Source organism: Mesocricetus auratus, unplaced genomic scaffold, assembly GCF_017639785.1.
Source record: "Mesocricetus auratus isolate SY011 unplaced genomic scaffold, BCM_Maur_2.0 Super-Scaffold_100676, whole genome shotgun sequence".
NCBI lineage: Eukaryota > Metazoa > Chordata > Mammalia > Rodentia > Cricetidae > Mesocricetus > Mesocricetus auratus.
In genome coordinates, this window is record NW_024429266.1 from 136,875,655 (window position 1) to 136,891,980 (window position 16,326).

The following is a 16,326-nucleotide window of genomic DNA, read 5'->3' on the forward strand; positions in this document are numbered from 1 at the left end:
GAGATGTAAGGTATATAAGAATGGCACACATAAAATTTAAGTTGTTTATCAAAGAAAAAGTTTTAAGATCTAAAAGAGTATTTATATTTTGCTAATACAAATTATGATAGAAAGCAAATTAGGTAGAAAACTTTGCACTCACCATAAGAAGATAGAAAACTGAGTATTTTTCTACAAAACTGCTGATAACAAATGGACTGGACATTGTGAATATAACTCTTACCTGATAATTTTTCTCATTATACATAGTTTTACTCAAGTTTATCCTTTTCCTTTTTATTAGACAAAGGGGGAAATGTTGTAGAATAGTTTTACATTGCATAAAAGTGTTTTTGCCAAGGTACTTTCTGATTGGCTTACTAATATAGAACTAAGTCACGAATACTTAGCGAGGATATGTAGGCAGGAGTTTCAGGGAGAAAGAAGAAGAGGAATAGGAATCTAGGCACCGGGTTATACTGGAGATATTTCAGTGAGACTCTGAAAAAGTCAGACAAATGGTACAGAGCCGTGGTATTCAAGTCATGTGGTTAATATGCAGTATGCAGGTTAAAAGAATCAGATTAATTTGAGTTAATAAGAGCTAGCTGAGATAAGCATAAGTTAACAGGTAAATCTCATAATTAATAATTCTCTGTGCCATTATTTGTGGACTGGTGATCAAAAGATAGTCCAACCAGAATTACTGTGCAAGGTTATCCACAAAACATACAACAAACCATTCATAACTTCTAGGAGGTTGTCAAGATATTTTCAACATAGAAAGAAGTGTTTCTTACTGAGACATACAGAAAAGGCCAAGGCCAAGTATTCAGATATGGTAATAAACTGGCATAAATTTTTAATCACTCAGCTACAATTTTTATGTACAAGAGAAAACATCTCAAAAGAGAATGACAAATTACACTTTTGAAAATAAACGAAAATTCCAGGTTGTACAAAAAAACAAGAACAAATTTTTGGTGGGTATAGTGAACTTTATTGATGGTAATCAAGAGAGCAGGGTAATCAAGAGAATCAGATGACCAGTGTGGGGGTTGTTGGACAGGGACTGCTCAGCAGTCAGGGCCTCTCTCTTGCTCTAGTCCTTGATGGGGGTGCATGGTCCAGGGTGGGTCTTTTACTCCTTGGAGGCCATGTAGGCTATGAGGTACACCACCCTGTTGCTGTAGCTGAATTCATTTCCATACCAGGAGATGCGCTTTACGAAGTTGTCATTGAGAGCAATGCCAGCTCCAGTATCAAAGGTGGAAGAGTGGGAGTCATTGTGAAGTCACAGGAGACAACCTGGTCCTCAGTGTGGCCCATGATGCCCTTCAGTGGGCCCTCAGAAGCTTGCTTCACCAACTTCTTGATGTCTTCATACTTGGCAGCTTTCTCCTGGTGACATGTCAGATTCACGACAGACACATTGGGGGTAGGAACACGGAAGGCCATGCCAGTGAGCTTCCGTTCAGCTCTGGGATGACCTTGCCCACAGCCTTGGCAGCACCAGTGGATGCAGGGATGATGTTCTGGGCAGCCCCATGGCCATCACACCACAGCTTCCTGGAGGGGACATCCACAGTCTTCTGAGTGGCAGTGATGGCATGGACTGTGGTCATGAGTCCTTCCACAATGCCAAAGTTGTCAAGGATGACCTTGGCCAGGGGGCTAAGCAGTTGGTGGTGCGGGATGCATTGCTGAAAATCTTAAGGGAGTTGTACTTTACATGGTTCACACCCATCATAATCATGGGGGCATCAGCAGAAGGTGCAGAGATGATGACCCTCTTGGCTCCACCATTGGTGCCCCAGCCTTCTCCATATTGTTGAAGATGCCAGTAGACTCCACAACATACTCGGTGCCAGCATCACTCCATTTGATGTCGGTGGGGTCTCGCTCCTGGAAGATGGTGATGGCCTTCCCATTGATGACAAGCTTCCCATTCTCAGCCTTGACTGTGCCTTTGGACTGGCCATGGGTAGAGTCATACTGGAACATGGAGACAATGTACTTGAGGTCAATGAAGGGCGTCATTGATGGCAACAATGTCCACTTAGCCAGAATTGAAGGCAGCCCTGGTAACCAGGCGTCCAATAAGGCTAAATTCATTCAGTCCGAGTTTCACCATTGTGTCTCAGGAACGAGGCTGGCACTGCACGATGATAACACATTTAAAAATAATTTAGAATGACTTGCAAGCAGAAAAAAAGCAGTAAGTGTGTTGCAGAGATGACTCAGAAGTTCTTGCTCTTGTAGAGGATCCTAGCTGGACATTTGCCCCAACCACCAATACCAAGCAGCTCACAACTACCTGTAGCTCCAGCACCAAGAGATCTAGCCTCTGTTGATTCATACACTCACATGCACGTAAACTAATACAGAAATATGCACAGTCATGTAAATAAAAAAGACAGTAGATGATTTTAAAATTACAATTTTTGATCCTACTTGGCTGGGTCTTTCTGGAAAACTTTCTCTTAGAATTGAGTCAATGGAAAGACTTGGAAGGTGAGGGCTAGTTTAAATACTGAGCTGTGGTTACTAGAGGTCCTGTTCTGGGTTTTTCCAGTTTCATGAATCCCTGCTCAAAGACTTGATAAAAGATACATACAGAAAAATAATATACCAATAAGCTTATTCAGAACAAATGGAAAATACAAGTATTGGTAATATTGCCAAGAGAGGTACCAGGTAACCTCTGTGAAAATTCCCTAGGACTGAGGTTTTCTTTAGTGTTTCCTTTTAAGGTTTACTAGACAAAGATGGTCTGGTTATTAAGGAGGTGTCTTGGGTGGTTTTAATTTTGGATTTACAGATTTAAATTACATAAACTCCTCTTTATATGCATGCCATCCTGTGTCACTAAACACCTATATTGGAAATTATTCATAGACACAACTTGGTAATTAAAGGATTTCCCATTAATGTGCATTGAGAAGACCTAGTTTGTCTTACTGAGCACACAGACAAAACATGTATAAGTCAAACAACACCTGTCTCACAAACAAAGTTACATGCAGTAACACATTTGGAAAGAAATGTGATATAACTTGGGGGAGTACTTTGTTTCCATTGTTTGAAGTAGGGTGTCTATGTAGCTTAATGCTGCTGGAGAATGACAGGATGGGAGCATGATTGTAGGTATATTGTTTGGAAAGGGTGAGTTTATTTCCAAAGGGAAATGGAGTCCTGGGTTGCTAAACATGCCTTCTTCAAAATAGTCTAAATACCAAGAGGTGATATTTAAAAATGCAGGCTCCTTAATAGGTAATATTCACATCTAAAATAGAGGATCCAATACTTATCCTTTTGGATTTGGATTAATTTGCTAAAGATGAGCTTTTCTAGCTCTATCCATTTATAGGTTAATTACATTGTTTAACTGCTGAATAATATTCTACTGTGTAAAAGTAGCATATTTACATTATCTATCAATCAATTGATGCTGTTTCCAATTTCTGTCTACTTTGAATATGGCAACAAAAACATGAATGCAAATATATGTCTGAAGTAGGATGTTGAGTTTTTTGGTTATTATATTCAAGTGCTATAGCCTGATCTTGATATATATATATATATATATATATATATATATATATATATATATTCCCAGATTCCTAAGGAACTGCCATATTGATTTCCATAGTAATTATACAACTTGCACAGTCACCAGAAATTAGTAACTGTCTCCCTTCCCCCACATCCTCACCAGAATAAAGCTGTCATTAGTTTCATTGATCTTAGACACTCTCACTATATAAGATGAAAACCCAAAGTAGTTTGCATTTCCGTATGATTCCCAATAATATTGCGCTCTACATATACATGAATGTCTTACTCAACCATTATTAGAGATACTTCTTGTGGAAGAAGGGAACTCAAAGAGAGAAACACAAGTGGACAACTTTAAATAGTGAGACTTATGAGAACATTAAGATATAAACTAGATGTCTGCATCAAACTCTTTTCCTCGGTGTTCGGGGAATAATTTGGAAGAGGAAAGGAATATTGTAAAAGTTGGTGGCAATAGATGACACCAAGGCAACAGTGTTTCCGAGAAACAGTAGGACTTGTGCACATATGAACTCACAGAGACAAGGCAGCATGTACAAGGCTTACACAAGTTCAAGCCAGAAGGCGATCCAGTGCTGAGAAAGGAAAATAGACACAGGTACATGCCTCTAAACACGAAGTTATCTGCAATCTACCTATAAAGGAAATTTTATTTCTCCAGTGGAGTATCATTGGGTACATTAAAAAACACATCAGTAACTAAATGATATTTTTAAAAATGTTTTGTCTCATATTGCTATATTTGCTTTTTTATGTCTTTGTTTGTTTGTTTTTGTTTTTGCTTTTTATCTTCCCAGTCTATTCTCTGAATATTATGGCTTTTTATTATGGCTGAATATTATATCTTTTTAATGGGCTTTCTCTGTGTACATATGTGTGTTTCTTTTCATTTATGTTTTACAAATATATTTATTGCCTGTTTGTTTGCTTCTAAAGAGATAGGGAAAGAAATTGCATGGTATTAAGTGGGTTGTGAGGTGGGAAGGATCTGGAAGGACATGGAGAAGAATAAACCACGATAAAAGTAAATGCATGGAAAATTTGTTTCAATAAAAAATAAAATAAATATAATGTAATGTGCACTCATGCATAAACCAAGGTGGCTATGTTTGACACTCTCTGAATACCCCACATTTTTATTAATATGTTTAAAAGTAAAATAACTAAGATGTTTTTCTTCTGTTCTTTAAGACACAGCATGTAAAGTTGTGGGTACTGAATCCCCATGTATTCATATACCTGTTTGGGAGTAACACACACAGAAAGTTGGCAATAGTAGAAGGTTATGACTTTTCAGTGCCTAAAAATAATTCAAAATCAAATTTGTAGACCAGGGAAATTACTCAGGATGCAGGTCTTGACTAGTGAGCATGAGCAGTGTATTTTGTTCCAGGAATGAAAAAGGTAATTACATAAATCAGTGAAATAAAATGAAACAGACAAGGTGGAATAAAAAGATTGTATGCATAATGAACCACAGATGTTTTTTATCACTTTTCTAAGGTGTTCCACATGGCTGTAGTGAAGTCTTGGTCTGGAATAAAATCATGCACACTTTAAACAATGCACTTTGACAAGTCACCAATATCAACAGATTTATACTGGAACAACTCAGCTCAAGTTGAATATTGTGAAAGTCAATTTATTTTTACTGTAGATATAATTTTAACAATAGATGCTAATTCTGGTACATAATTTTTAAATATTTTCTGACTTCTTTGGTCAATAAATGCCAAATTATTTTATCTTTGGAATATTGAGTTCTAGAATGTTTGATTTTAAAAAGTTATGTGTACAAACAAGTATAACAATCACTCCTCCATTAATGAAGCTTCTTTATGTAGTAGGTAGAAACAGTTACAAACATTTACAATTTGGTCAAAATGCAGAGAACAACTTATGTGGAATGCCCAATTACAACTTGTATATCTCTAATGCATCTCAATGTGTACAGTAGAGTGGGAGAGAGATGAAGAGAGATCTAAGTTGTTTTTGAAGAAATGATCACCAAAAGTTAAAAATTTGCAAAAACATACATTTACCGACTATAGTAAATCAAGAACTCTCCCCATGAAAATACAAAAAACAGTGAAAACTTTTCTGAGGTGTTTCACGGATAAACTACCTAAAGGTTTGTTGTAGAACCAGTTATTTAGGGTATATGGAATGTTTTCAGTGTTGCTTAATGAGCCATCCTAGTAGCAACATGGAAGACAATGGTGTAGTGTGTTTCTTGAACTGTTGGAGACTGACTCAAGAGTTTTCATAGATAAGAATTTTAGCATGTTGCCTAGATATTGTTCTTGTGACACCTTGGTGAAGTGACTACTTTTTGTCCTTATCTGAATAGCCAGCCTGATGCTCAAGTGAAGAGATTTGCATTAACTCCATTGGCAGATGAAATCTCAAAACAGCCTAGGATAGACTCTGTTATATTATTACTAGTGTTCGTGCTTATGAATATTTATACAGAAAAGCAAAAAGCTGAAGAGAAAAGGAGCACCAGGAAGTAGAATGTATTTAAATTCTGTGCTCAAGAATATAAACAGATCAAGACATGAAATAAAGAGTTGAGACCTCATGCCAGATACTACCCAGCTAAATTTCCAACTTGTAAACAGAAATTCAAGAAAAGCTTGCATCAGGATATGATGGTACATACCTTTAATCCTAGCACCTGGAAGGCAGATGGTCATGGATCTCCGTGTTTTGGGCCAGCCTAGTCTAGAGTGCAAGTTCCAGAAAACCTAAGCTTAGGTAATAAAGGGAACCATGGAAAGCATAAATCAAATGAACATGTAATTGAATGAGAGAGAAATTTTCCGGCCCCAGTAAGCAACAGAGGTTTAAAGATGTGACCAAATGTTTCTGGATTTAAGGATAAAAGAAGTGGTTATGCAATATTCCTCATAAACTCAGTGGAAAGACACTGAGAACATGCACGCATCAGGGATATCCCTTTATGGAGGTCTAGCACATGAAGCTCGGATTGCTTTGGAGTCCCCAAGACACTAGAGATGCCAAAGCTATGAGATACCTCTTGAGGAAAGCTGTTAACAGGTTGTGGAAGCATCCCAAGAGAGAGAAATATATTATAGTCAACAAGGCTGAAAGAAGTTGGAGATCAGAAGAGAGTGCTTTGGCATCAGACATGGCAATGTAGAGTTTGGAATTTGCCCAGCTTGTTTTCAGTGTTTCTGTAGTCCAGTATTTCCTTACTGTGTTCCCTTGCCTACATTTTGGAATAATAATTTGTATCCTGTGCCATCATATGTTATAAGTATGAGATCAGCTTTTTAATTTTGATTTAATAGGAGATTACAGTTAGGAGATTAAATGAATCTCAAAAGAGACTTTAAACTTGAGACTTTTAAATAAGTTAAGGACTGTGACAGACTATGGGGACTTTTGAAGTATGACTGAATGCAGCATTTTGATATAGCTACAAGTGTTTGGGGGGCCAGGAGTGAAATGTGATAGTTTGAAAGAAAATTTCTTTGGAGACTCAAAGCAATTTTAACATCTTTAAAATTGTCCAAAGTCTGAATTAAAAATATCAACAGAGTGTCAGCCAATTCCACAACTCCAAACTCCATGTAACTTCTTAAATATTGCATATATCTGACATGTAATTTCTCAGTAACAACTTATTTCAAAATACTCAAAAGGAGGGATGCAGGCATCACATGGTAAGAATGCACGAAACAAGATAGAAACCCAGTAAGGCAATGAGCATATTCCTTATCCCCCATGTGGAGTATCTGAGGCATATGGTGAAATATTTGGATTCCAACTCCTAGGATAAACCTGAACCTCCTGCTTTGCTGTCTGGATTTTCGAGAAACTCTCTATTGGGTTGGCTATGCTTGGTGTCTAATACTTTCTCCAGTGACTATCCTCTGATGATGGCATATTGTACATCTGCATTTTTTGTTGAAACTAAACTACAACTTCTCACAATGGTCTTTTGGGTCCCTGCAGGGAATCAAGTCCTGCCATCTATTGCCCATGCTCTGAAACTTTAAGGCTCCTCATGAGTCAGGCTTACACTGTCTCTGTTTACCAACTTCTATTCTCCAAAGCCCCCAACATGATGATACTTGTTCTAATGTAGAATTTTTGTGTAAAACTCTTTTAAATTATTTACTCAAACCATCTCAAAATGTATTCAAATATCATAGTTGGATTTAAAAAATCACACTTCCTTTCACCAATTTTCTGGATTCATTTCGATTTCTATAGTGAGCCTTTTGTGTCAACAGCTATATCTGTTTCTTGTACTGAGCCTGAGGAGACATGTTCTGACACTTGATTTCCAGAATGTAGAAGCATCTTCTGCTTAGACTCTCTTCATTGAAATGGTTCATATCACCCAGGAGATGGAGTTTCTGAGGGGATGATGACTTGACTCAATATATCCTACATATGTCCCAATTCCCCTTAGGAGATTTCACTACAGTAATCTTGAGATGTAACTAAGGGTGAGAGTTAATATCTAAAGACAGAGATCAAGGAAGACTAAAGTAAATATGTGAAACAATTTTGTACAAAGAATAAGTTAAAATATGTGAGAAGAGAAGGAAGAAAGATTATATACACCATAGGTTTTGGATGACTTTAAGGGAACAGTTTTTCCTGACACAACAGAATAGTTGCACATATGAACTGGCATGACTGTGCCCACATGCCAAGACTTGCAGAAACTCAAGCCAGAAAAAAACTCCTGATGTAGGTGAGTATTAATCTGGAAGTTCCAAACCAAACTGGAGAGATACTGGTGAGTAACTGCTTCTGGGAGAGAAAAAGCAAATTTTCCTTTGTGATTTCACACTCGTTGCATAGAACACACTCCAGTATAGGCCTTGTACCTAGTAGTAGTCAACCAAGACAAATTATACTTGATAGGAACACCTTACTCCAACTCCAACACACACACACACACACACACGCACACACACACACACACAGAGAGAGAGAGAGAGAGAGAGAGAGAGAGAGAGAGAGAGAGAGAGAAAGTTGGGTTGATAGAGTGGTAATGAATATGAATGAATATGAATGATCAGGGAGAAGATAATTTTATCAATACATATTATAAAATTTTCAAGGAATAAAATGATTTTAAAACATACAGTGTATTTGTATATTAGAATTAGAGAAATCACATTTCAAAATAAGTAATGGTTCTGAAGAATGCCAAGTTACAGAAAAGTAAAGTAATCAGTAATATAGACATGTATATTTATCTTACAGTATATTCCAGAAACACATGAGAAAAATTAAAGTGAATAAAAAATGAATAATTATAAAATCCTTAACAAACATAAGAAAAATCTTCTTCAGTTATGACAAAATTTGCTGACAACACCTACAGTAAGTGGACACAGTGAGAGAACCAGAGTATTTCTGCACCTTGTAAATATGTATGCTCATATGGAAACTCAACAGGACAAACTAGTTTAAATTATAATTAAATATATAAGTTTGCATTGATCAATGAATCATCTATTAAGAAGAAGATGTGTGTGAATCACACACTACTGTTGACATAAAAGGACACTTTGTAAATAATTCAAGTATCAATGAAATAATAAAAAGCAAAAGTCAGTCCTATAAATGGACTTATGGAAAACAGCACGGTTGTGAACTCTTTTCAATATGTGGTTATTGAGAAACTTACAAATATTTATAAAGGAAATAGGATTACATGTGAGAAGCTGACAGAAGGAGAAGGGTCCTCAGAAAAAGTTATACACAATGACACAATTAAGAGCAACATCTGAGAGGAGCAGAAGAAACAAGAGCTGAAGGGTGATTTACAAAAGATCAAAATGAATTCATATATACAATAAAATCAAGAACATAATAGTTATCACATCAGGAAATAGATACGATGAAATTTTCAATGATCAAAGCATATGATCTAGTGATAGTTCCCTAATTCTTGGGTAGTTTTAAGAAATAAAGACATATTTCTTAACTGATTCTGGATAGTGAGCTTAAATAGACTTAAGTTTTTTTCTAGTGAGAAAGAATTCTTGGATTATGACTTCAAACAAAATGATAAATCAGATGAATATGTAATTAGCTATTGACCCCAATTTGCCCAAAGAAAGACTGACATAGTGTTTCTGCATCTGATCTTGGCATGATGTATGCCTCTGTGTATATTTTGTTTATACTGTGTGTGTGTGTGTGTGTGTGTGTTTGTCTGTCTCTCTGTCTCCTGTCTGTCTGTCTGTCTGTCTTTTTTGCATATATGTCATATGGCTGTGTAGATATCTGTGTGCATGTGTATCTGTCTTTCTTGCTCCTCCTTATGTGTGTAGAGGAGTGTGTGTGTTTATGTGTGTGTGTTTGTGTGTGTGTGTGTGTGCATGCATGTACATGTGTCCAAAGAATAGAGGTTGCTGTATGTCTTCCCTAATAGCTCTACAATTTATTTTCCGTGAAAGAGTCACTCACAGAGCAAAGACCTCAGCGGATCAGTTAGACTGAGTGACCAGTAAGTTCCAGGAATTCTATTTTCACTTGTGTAGCTCTGGCATGTCACTAGTCTACTGTTGTGTCAGGATTTGTATATGGTTTCTAAGGCTCCAAATTCAGGTCCTCATCATGTGCTGCAAGCACTTTCAGATACAGCTACATTCAGGCATACACATTACTGATGTCTGAATTATTTGAACACATTCTAGAGAAACATATTGCATATCCAAGTATCTAAATACCCATCCCAGACACTGGAATCACTGCTCTAATTGGATATTATTCACATTATTTTATATTGTAAATACCTTAATTTACACTCAAAAATTACCCTCTTCAAAAGAAACTGTATAGCATAAAACAGCAGTTCTCAACCTGTGGTTAAAAATCCCTTCTGCAAAACTGTATTTCCAAAAATATTTACACTGTGATCATAACAGTAGCAAATACAGTTATAAATTAGCAACAAAAATAGTTTTATCTTTGGGAGTCATCACAACAGGATGAACTATATTAAAGGGCCATAGCATTAGAAAGGTTGAGAACCACTGACATAAAAGTACTACTGTAAATATTCATCACAATGTTTATTATCCTCTTGGTTTTGAAGAGAAATGCAAATGATGACTCCAGGGAGGTTTCTTTCATTGGATGCAAAGAGAATGAAATTTAATTAATGCCCAGCCACAAAGTCAGGAAGGAAATAATGCGAACACAATGCCACATCTTTCTAGTTGATTTAAAAACCAGTTCTTCCAAGAATTTCTGGTGTGGGCTGGATATATTAAACCAATTCTCATACAAGTCCATTTTTTTTCAATAATAACTTGCCTCTGTTTTGGGAAGTTTGTGAACAGTGAAAATCACATACAATGTATAATACATCCATTGTTCTTGGTGGTACATAGCTTTAGAAAACAATAATATGATCAGGTCAGGAAAAGAGACCATCTTACAGGTTATTAGTAAATTTCCAGGGCAGTCTTTTGAAAAAAGAAACTCTTAATTTTATAGAAAGGACTTTGGGGAAAGAGAAAGCATGGAAGCATGTAGCTAACTTCCTGAAGTGGCTGAGAGTCATCTCCTGAGGTGACCTAGCCAGAGGTCTAGAAAAACAAATTCCATAGAAACCACGTAGGAAAGCGAGGAGGAAAGTAGTCTAAGAATGAAGAGGTTATCGGATAAAGTCAGAAGACAATACTGGATCTTGAGTTTACACCATATGAATATTAGATCATTCAATAATATGTATTTTATATTATTTCAAAATATGCAGGCATTATTCCTAACCAGTCTCAGTGTATTTCCTGAATAAAAAATATCTTCTAATATGTTGGTTGTATTTATCAATTGACACCACCTAAAATTATCTGAGCAAATGGTCTTAATAAGGTATTGTCTATGTTTGGTTGGCCTGTGTGTATCTCTGTGGAAGATTGTGTAAATAAACTGATGTAGGTATATGCAATCCTAGAGCCTTCATCCAGTGGTTGTTGGAAGCAGAGACTGACACCCATATATAAGCACTGAACTGAACTTCTGGAACCCAATTCCAGAGAGGGAGGAGTGATAAGCAAAGGGGTCAACACCGGGCTGGTGAAACCCACAGAAACAGTTGGCCTTAACAATGGGAGCCCATAGACACCAAACTGATGGCTGGGAGGGCAGCATGGGACTGACCCAGACTCCCTGAACATGAATGTCAGTGAGGAGACCTCAACAATCTATGGGGCCTCTGATAGTAAATCAGAATTTATTCCTAGTATACAAATGGACTTTGAGAGCCCATTCCATGTAGAGGGATGCTCTCTCAGTGTGGACACTTGGTGGGCCTAGGGCCTGCTCTGGAGGATATGGCAGAATTTTGGGATCTCCCATGGAGGACCTCACCCTTCCTGGGGAGTAGAGGGGGATAGGGTAGGGGCTAGTGGGGAGCGGAGGAAGAGGTTAGGCAGGGGGAGCTGGTATTGACATGTGAAGCTGGCTTGTTTCTAATTTAAATAAAAATGAATAAATTAAAAAATAAAAATAAACTCTATATAAAAGTAGAGGACAAGTGAACAAGCAAGTGAGCAAGAATATATATTTTGTAACAAAACTAGAACTGATTCAAGATTAGACATTCCATACCACTCACTCTGCCATTTGTGTTTTGTTGTTGTGTTTGATGATTATTAAGTAGCTACAAGGGGTGATTCTCTTTGTATTTCTTAAATTTAGTTTCAGAGTTTCATAAAGAAAAACTAAAGTGTATTTTTACGCAAAAATATTCCAAATGCTCAAAATACTTAAAACCTTGAGTGTATACTAGAATATTTGCCCACCTGAGTCAGTGCCAACTTTTCTTTTATTCCCCATGCCCAGAATTATCGTCTGCAAGTCTGGGCATCCTGTGGGTTCATTAATTTTTATGATCTTATCCTTTTACCCTAGTCTCACATAACCACTGGCTTAGGTGATTGCTTTTAGGAAGAGAAAACTCATTTAAAATCCAAGATCCCAGCAGGGAAAGACAAAGTTCACTGCCTGGTTAGTTAAGTTCTCAGAGTCCAGGACAGGCATTTTTATTAAGTCATGGAATGCCCTGAGTGGGATGCCCACTGCCAGCCCCTGAAGCTGAAGTGACAGGATAAAATATACTTTATTAGTTCAGCCAGTGCATTGCTTACACCATGATCTTATGGCTGTGAATATTTGTGGCTTCCTCAGTGCAATAGAAGGATTTTAATTAGATAAACAGTAACCTCTGTCCATTTATTAATCTTTTCCCTTAGGTTTGTCTTATTAAAAAAGAGAAAGGATATTTAAAGCGTGACGAGAAATGTCACTACTTCCTAAACTGTTGCTGTAAGAAAAATTTGACTTCTCCCTCTTGCCTTAATGAAATACAAGAAATGTACATGATGTGGTGAATACATCCACATATCTACTTATTTAGTTTTCAAGTTGAAGTGTGCTATTTAAAGCAATTTAAGGGTTATATAAGAAGTGCATTGGGGAAAAACAGATATACCATGCCAAAAAATGGGAAATTGTGATGTCAAGATATCAATACCCTGGATAAGAATAAATACTTAGAGATGGCATGTGTTCCATGTACTTTCCTTTAGCTGTCAAAATTAATATGCATGCAGGCTACCCTGCTTTGTGAAGTGTAGAAGGTTTTCCTTCTTTTTCAGGATAACTGTAGTAATTGAATAGCACATCAGTATGATCAGGATATTTGGTAGAGAGTGTTCTCTGTATAAGAGGATGCAATTATCAATACTACTTTTTATGTTTTGTAACACCTTGACTAGCTACTCTTGTCATTTTAATTTGTCTTTTCATTCCTATATATGCATTTGCATTAATATGATTTTATATTAATACAAAATACATATATATGTACTACACATAGATATATGTTTTATATTCATATAAAATCATAGGAACAGAATGTTTGAGTCTTTGTCTAGATCCTAAATCTTCAAGCCGGAACAAACTTCTAAAAATTGAATAATCTTGAATAAAGATTTTGAAACAAAAGAGAGGATACATTAAGTCTAAGATAACCTGATCATTCTTTTGACTTTGAATGGAGCCAAATGCAACACCTTTCATACAAATTCCCATCAGCAATCATGTTGGAAGAGTCAGAGAAGTATTTCCTTGCAGAACTATTTGTGTAGGTCAATTGAAGCAGAGGTTTTAAAAAGAATTAGGGACAAGCCTTGGGAGAAAATGTTATGAAGAATTATAATTGTTCAACAAATCAAAAGCTGAATCATCACTTAATAATATCAGGACATGGTCGAGAGATGTACCTCATTTGTTAGAACACTTGCCTAGCATTCATGAAGCCCTGAGTTCAGTTCTCAGCACAACATAAAAAGAGAAGTTGTGGCACATTCCTGTAATTATAGTGTTCAGGAGGTAGACATAAAGCAGTAAATCATCCGTCACATAGTGAGCTCAAGGCCATCCTAGGCTACAGGAAACCCTCTCTCTTAAAACAACAGCAAAAATGTGAACAATAGTAATAATAAGAGAAAAAATGTTAGAAGTATTTTGGAAAATTTAGAAATTAGAGCTAAATTTTGCTTTATTTTAAGGATAATAATTTACACAATTTTATACATAATTTGAACAACACAATTAGGTTTGTTTAATTTTTATTCTACATATAAACTTTCACTTTTATATCTGGAGATTTATAAGCATTTATTCAAGTATGTCAACAAGAGGATAGTATCCTTGCAGGTTTGTGTTTCCATGTTAATAAAATTCATCAGTGCCAGTTGCAAAACTACTGCAAGAATCAGCATTCATGAAACAAGCAGTGGATCACTCAGTGCTGGACAAGACTGGAGACCTTAAACACTAGTGATTCAAAAACTGTTTAAACATCTATAATTAACTAGGAAAGAGACACATGGAACACAAAGGGAAGAAAGCAGAGAAATACACAGCAAATATAAAACATTTCTCAGGAATACATATTTAAACTCTAAGTGAACTGGTATTGTATTGACACATACTTGTTCAAAAAGAGCTTTGGTGTGTATACCCTAAGTGAGTCAGTGATTTCAGAAAATATGTATGCAGAAAAGTAAGTTGAATTTAAACACTGCTAACAGTAAGGGTTAAAACTTTGCAAACTGATTTTTTCTGCTGCTCAGCTTTCGTTTTCCCTTTAAAATTGGAAGTGGAATGTCTTAGAAAGAAAGATAAAGAGGGAAAATGGGTGCGGAGGTAATATCTATGTGCTTAAGGTATCAAAACATAGAGAACCCCACTCTATTTTGTAGTAAGATGTCCCTTGTCTGTTTATTCTCCTTTGACACTCTGCATATGTCATTTATATAGTGCCAGAAAACACAGCTCCATTTTTCCTAGAAGTAGTTGCTCATGCCCTCACTCAACCCCTTACTCTGTAACACACAGAGAACTGCATCACCACTGACAGTCCTCAGCTTCTTAAAAGGCATAAACACTGACATTTAAATGGTCTTTGATGTTTTACTATTCAATTATCCTGCCTTAATCAGTGTGTTCCTGACTATGAAGTATGCTGGGTGCATTCCAGTAAAAAGGCAGTAGACAGTCAGATCCAGATGGATTTAAAGAATTGGAGACAACTAATTTCACAGTGCTGTACCTTGGTACTGACTGTCAGAAATTAATTGTTTACATCATCAAACAAATAACCTTAGAATCTAAGCCTATTATTGCAACCAGTAGTTAACTAGCAGTTCTGATTAAGGGGTCCTCAAATGACAACCATAAATTGTATACTAAACACTGTTCATTGACTATGATCTTCACGTTAAATCTATTCTTCCATCTCTTCCTTTTTTCTTTATTTGTAAGTTAGTAAGGACAGAAATATTAAGGAGAACTAAATACATATTGAATTTACAAACAAATCAAAGCAAAAATTTCATGATTGTTATCAACCAATGTTCTCTGAAGATGACTGAAAACATACCACCTCATTTATTATAATGAATTTACATATTATGAAAGGTTATGTTGTAATCTTGATCATTCATTCAGTCTTTGTTTCACAATGGCTTATTCTGTCTTATCCTTACCCAGGGTGCTTACAACTCCTCACTTTCGTTGGTCTCACTCTGTGCCTTAAATTGCACAATGGAATGTGAACAGACATAATCTGAACACTTGCTTGGAGTAAGTGTGTGTGTGTGTGTGTGTGTGTGAGAGAGAGAGAGAGAGAAACAGAGACAGAGACAGAGACAGAGAGACAGAGGGAGAGAGGAGATACAACCAGAGAGACACAGAGAGATAGACACACAGAGAAAGAGAGAAATTAGTCTTGATTCTTCATCAATTTTCCATTACTATTAATGTGTTTCAACCATATAAGACCTACATTAAATGTAAGTTACATGAAGAACAGTCTGTTCTAGATTAGCCAATCTCTGAGTTGGTCCTGAACCAGATCACACACTAGAATAATAAATGGGAGACCTGCATATGAGTTCTAACAGGTATTAATAATAAAAGCCCAGACTTAGATATTGGGAGAATGCTGAGAGACCAGAGAGGTAAAGGAGCAAGCCATAGCAATGTTGCATCACTAACTTCTCAGCTAAAAGACACTTGACTGTGTACTCCTACCCTATCACTTCCCTTCTCCTCCCAGCCATGTCACTTCCTGTATATCTGTACACACCTCCAGATCTCTGTGGTTAGCTAGTAACTATCTCCACACTCTGTTCTTCAGGCAAACTTTATTTGTTAGAATACAAATAAGATATCACCACACCTGTACTATTATTC

At 36.4% G+C, this 16,326-nt stretch overlaps 1 pseudogene; it reads right to left on the reverse strand.

Moving 5' to 3' along the window:
* Positions 1-1,120: 1,120 nt before the first annotated feature.
* LOC101827075 lies at positions 1,121-2,113 on the reverse strand (annotated as a pseudogene).
* Between the last annotated feature and the right edge of the window lie 14,213 nt (positions 2,114-16,326).